The sequence below is a fragment of the Lepisma saccharinum genome, chromosome 3 (genome assembly GCF_977018435.1).
Source record: "Lepisma saccharinum chromosome 3, izLepSacc3.1, whole genome shotgun sequence".
NCBI classification, from domain to species: Eukaryota; Metazoa; Arthropoda; class Insecta; order Zygentoma; family Lepismatidae; genus Lepisma; species Lepisma saccharinum.
Genome location: NC_139231.1, coordinates 65,730,743 through 65,736,742, shown reverse-complemented (window position 1 = coordinate 65,736,742; position 6,000 = coordinate 65,730,743).

The window sequence follows — 6,000 nt, the reverse complement described above, 5'->3', positions numbered from 1 at the left end:
TTATTGACTTGTTTGTGATATTCCAAAGACTTATATTGGGTCTATGTAATTTTGATGCCTGGGCATTTTGGTGCCTTTCTCTTTGCACACCCTTTCACCTCCGACCTCTAGCATTCACTTTCACTTTTCAGTGACTACAAATATGGAATGTTACTTCCTCATCATTTAGAAAATGGCTTCGTTAGTGAATAGCTCTCATGGTGCAAACAAACTAATTCATACTGGATTTCGTACTTAAGAGAAAAGGACAGAAATGACAAAGTGCAGTGCTCTCTGAAAAAGCAGTGGAGGCCCATGTCCACACTGTGAATGGTGAAGTTGTGAAATTTGTAAACGAACATCCACATGCACCAGATGTTTGTGGACTAAACACCGGATTAAAATAACCTGTTTCTCTACAGCCCGTAAGGGCCTGGGCCTATCTCCCGACTGCCAGTTTCCCTCCCACAATCCTTCCTAGAGGTGTGGAGATCTTCAACCAGTAATGGGGCGACGTGGGGTCAGCACGTCAAACCCCCAGCCGTTATAGATTTCCCAAGACCGGGTTACGCTACTCACTCGTAGCTCCCCAATTTCCTCACGATGGTGGGTTGCCAACGTCCTATACACAGGCCGAAAACCCAGAGACTGAGCCCAGTTGGACTCAAACCCATGCCGTCCTGCAGTGGAAACACTGGATTACTGTAGTCAAATTAAGACCACTACCAGCAAAATGCAAGAAAGCAGTGAACAACTTGTGGGAAAATTTTTCGAGCCTGCTGAAGCTGAGGTGACATCTGACAAAGACATGGGACTTCTAAGGTTGCACCTACTTTATTTTATCAACTGTATACAATTCATATGCAGATAGAGAGCTCGGTACTTCCATTGTTATATGTCTTGATGGCAAACAAACATCTCCATTGGACTTTGAAGCTATCCTAAATGGAGATGGAAAAATGCTATGGAGGGCTGGCATTGAGGATCCCAGTCGCATGTTTCCGCTGATCATCCCACGATTTGGCAGTTCCTAGAAGTCCTGCATCGAGAAGTAGCACACAATGAAACTCGTTATGGACAGCTAATCAGCATAAACGCAGAGCCAAGAAAGAGGTACAAAGACTGTTGTGTTCGACTTGAAACACTTGTGGCTGCATATGATAGGACAAACATTGTTCGCTACTTACGAGGTGTTGCTCATAACTTTTCCATGTAACATTGATTGCATGCCATCATCATCCTTTGCTGTTTCCTGCCTCTGGCTGGGTCAGCATAAGACTCTCCATTTTCTCTGGTCTTCCACCACTCCTCTCTTTCCACAGTGTTCCAATCTTGTCCTCTTCTCCTAACACTCTCCGCTATCCGTTCTTTCCACCGACATCTTTGTCTTCCCCAATATATTCCTTAAAAATTTCATTTCCACTGCCTGCATCTATCTTTTGTCTCTCTCTGTCATTGTCCAAGTCTCTGCTCCGTACATAATTATTGGCACATAGTGTGTGTTGAATATCAATGCTTGTAAAATATCACCAGGGTTGAATTTTACATTGTATGTTTTGTATTTTATTGAGTATTTTCTAATGCATGATATGAGCATGATATTATCATAATTTCTACAATGTAGCTTCACTTTTGACATTTTGGACTTTGGACTATCTTGTAGGTTTCAGGTGAGTATTTCATTTATATGCATTTGGTTGGTTGTTTGTGTTTTTGAGATGGTTGTTACAATGTGTAACAAATCGAAGAGGAGCAAAAATACTTCCACAAAACCTGCTTCCTCATGTTGCACTTGTAGCTGCCATTACTGTTGGTTCATTAAAATGAATTCTAAAATTCCTATAACTTATACATTCCTCTTGGCAGACAAGCAAGGTAATGGTAACAAGCAATACAAGAATGCAAGGATGTTTTTTAGGGTAAGGTGTAAATTAGAGTACTGCATGGGACCACTTTTGCTCGCTCAAACTCGATCGAATCTCTCACGCTCGAATATATAGAATATCAAATATCATTTCAATGTGACAATAATCGTACAAATTTAGATGTAATCATCTATTCATTTTCATATATTGCTATGTATTGGTAAGATAGACTAAATTACATTTTAACATTGAGATGAAGACTCTGTTCACTTTAGTTTCAGTTTCACTTCACGAAGCATATTTGAAGGCTCACTACCACAGACAAATTACGGTTGTACGTGAACTACTGGGCTTCGAGCGTATACCGATTGTTTGCCTGTTTGAGCATTATTCACTCGAGCGAAGAAACTGTCAATTCCGTAAGCCATCTAGCATCATCCGTGCAAACTATTAGACGATCGAGCAAAAGAGCCTCGATGCAGCGCTCTAGTGTAAATTGTAGCAATTCCATGCTTTCTATAAGTCCGTAACAATGGCAAGTTTCCGACTGTACAGGTGATTTAAAATTAATGTTGAAGTTTATAGTTTTCAAACCAGGAGGAGCAAGATAGTGTTATTTACAGGATATGAAAGGATAACTCGAAAAATTTTATGATCTATAGAATTAATATTGCATGATGCTAAATGACCTCAACATGTGTGTTTTTGGTGGTACACACTCAACATGTATATATTTGTGGCACAGAAGATGTGGAAGCAACTCATTTCTCTTCACTTGTTCTCGGGCATTTGAAGTATACTTGTTTCTATTGTATCAACAAATCTCTTGAAATTTCTTAACCAAAGTCCTTACTTGAATGTGGTCCTTTTCTGAACCAAGTTGTGTAAAATCATTGCATTGTCGTAATGTGTGTAAATTGCAGGAATATAGTAAGGCTTGTGCATTTCCTGAGAAGTTACAAAAATGTGTTGCAAGTAAAACAAAAATGTGTTGCAAGTAAAACAAAAATGTGTTGCAAGTAAACTATTGAATTTACGGAGAAACTAGTACTCGCTTTTATCCGCGAAGCTGTTTTTTTTCTTTTTCGATTAATTTCAGTGGCCACTGCCACCATCCTCGTTGGAACTTGCTGTACTGTTGCTTGGTGTGCATCTTTTGTTTGTAGTTCTCTGGCTGCCGCTAGGTGTGCTGTTGTTAACTGTGCGTCTGGGTCTGTGTCGTTTGCTATTTCCGGGCTACACTGAAGCACAACTTCCCACTTGGTGCAGTAAAGCGGAAATACAGGTCAGAGACCCTAACCAACCACAATCAACCCATCTGCAAGCAACCCAGCCACAATCAACCTCCAGTGGCCAATATAAATGGTTTGCCTTCCCCTACCATCCCACCACTTCCAACTGCATATCCAAAGCCCTTCTCCCATATGGCATCAAAGTAGCGCACAAACCTAATTCCAAAATAGCTGATAAACTGAACAAACACAAACGGTACTTCCTCTCCCCCCCTTGATAACCCAGGTGTATACGATGCAGAGTGTGAATGCAAGGCACATTACATCGGCAGGTCCATCAGATCTGTCAATGAAAGAATCCAACAGCACCTAGCAGATGCGAAAGAAAAAGCCCAACCCACTACTGGTCTTGCTAAACATATCAAATACAATAGCCATAAAATTCAAAAGGTTCAAGTCAAATACACTGTCCACATGCTCGTAGACACCAAAATCAAGGAAACGCACGCCATAATGCACTTCCCGCACGAGCTAATCATCGAGAGTGGGCAAGCGCACCACACTTGGATTCCCCTACTACAACAGTTGTCGCCCGGAAATAGCAGACGACACAGATGCACAGTTAACAACAGCGCACCTAGCGGCAGCCAGAGAACTACAAACAAAAGACACATGCCAAGCAACAGTACAGCAAGTTCCAACGAGGATGGTGGCAGTGGCCACTGAAAAAGAAAAAACAGCTTTGCGGAAAAAATTGAGTACTAGTTTCTCCATATTTATATACTACCGTGTCTCTCTTTTCCCAATTATGAATTGAATTTACGTTAATGAAACCATTGCAGAATGATGAAGGAACGCAAACCGTTTGTGCTGGTATGTTTTGTTAAGGTGAGGGTTCACATCCTTGCCGCTAGGTAACACTCAAATCAGCATCACTAAGTGTTTTGTGCAATGTTTTTAATATCATCGGACCTTACACCGTGTGACTTCTTTTTATGGCATTTCATCAAAGACCGGGTATTCTTCTCACTGGCCGCATGATATAGCAGCCCTAAGGGAGTGTATCACCGCAGTGATAGACACTATCGACAGTCCATGTTGATGTGAGTGTGGCAAGAAGTAGACTATCGTGTCAATGCATGCTGTGTCACCTGTGGTGCACACATAGAACATTTGTAGGTGTTAAAAATAACTGAGTTTCTCGTTCATTCTGGACTGGTTTCATTAGCGTAAGTTGAATACTTGCAATTAATTTTTATAACCCCTCAAATATTTATGAAAAAGACAGTATAAATGTATTCAACTTTACATGCTACTCAAAATTAAGGTTTGTGCCAAAGTACTGAAAGAAATTACAAGAACACAGGCTCATTCCTTGGTTGAGTCAAGGGGGGGATTCATGATGTGCCTGCATCATGGGAATTTTTGAGGGGGACAAAATTTTAGTTGAGCTACCAATTCTATAGATCTTCACACAAAATTGGGGGGATCGTTTCGTTGACTTGTTATTGATTTTTACTACCTACCTGTGGGTGATTGTGGGGATGGGTTGAAATGAAACACCACCTCTTATGCCATTAGAATCGGTTTGAAAGGTGGTGGGGGGGGGGGATGCTGTTCGCATTAATACATGGTTAGTCAAGCAGACGAACTGTGAAGAATAAGGTTCGTAAAATACTAACAATGGCAGTGAGCCTCAGCAGTTTTGTACGTTTTATGTTAGGAAACATGAAAGTGAGCTGTGCTTTTTCTTTAGTATTTTAATTTCAACTGCAATGAAAGGTTTCGAATGTCGTGCACCTTTCGATTGTTGGCAGCTTGGCCAGTGGTAAACAATGTCTGGTGATTTCTTTGTGGTAGTTTAGAGTCGGACATGTCTCCAGGTTTACAAATGAGCAATGCGGAATCATGTTGGATGATTTCAGGCCCGATTTGTTTCGCTTGTACGTGTTCCTGTGCTGACTGGATAATTGTAAAATACTGTCAGTTTTCGTTGTCTAAAGCTTATTTTTATCTAGTACGTAAATTGAAAAGGAACAGTCATGCCACAAAGTCTTACAAGGCAGTTCAAATACAGGTGTATGGAGTACATGTGAAATACCATTCATCGCCAGGATACGTGGAAGAAACACTGTGAGCTTAAACAAGCACATTAAACTAAAAATAATCTTCCCATAAAGTATAAAATTGTGGAAATTAAGTTTGGAAGTGGACCTTGACAAAATTACACCAATGATGAAAGTGTTTTAGGTTCAGGACCAAGGAACAAATTCAACCTAATGAGATGAGCCACGATAAACATGAAAGGTAATTATTTTAAAACTTTTTTACACTGTCCTCCTTGTTCACAGAAGGATGGAAGAAATTGATGGTATTCAATTGGGATGTCATCTGCCCATTGCACCGTGGGTAGTAGCACAAGAGTTCCATCAAACAAACTATCAGCTGTACAGTGTGAATGCTGTGAGAGATGATTTACGGAATCTGTAGTTTTCATTGTAGCGCCAACGTTTAAATCTAACTTTAGGGCAACAGTGATGAATTATTAATGTCTCCAGGTTTACAAATGAGCAATCCAAAAGCACCTTTATCCCCATCGGAGGTTCTTAATGCTGAACTTCTATATCCAAATGTGAAAGATCATTCTATTCTGCAAGAGTGCAACTTGGGAAGTGATTTGGATTGGAATGTCAAAAGTTGCCTCAATCTGGAAACAAACCTTCATTGAAAGGTAAGTAATGTCTCAATAGTTTGGTGTTTTTCTATGCTATTTCGTACATTTTGATATTGTTTTAATGCAAATATGGTTGCTGTATATTACGATTAATAGTTTTTCATGGCCGAGTCTCATGTTGAAAAACATTTTCCCACACGTCTGCATAGATCCTATTTATTCCTACATAGATTAAATACATGTGCGTGCA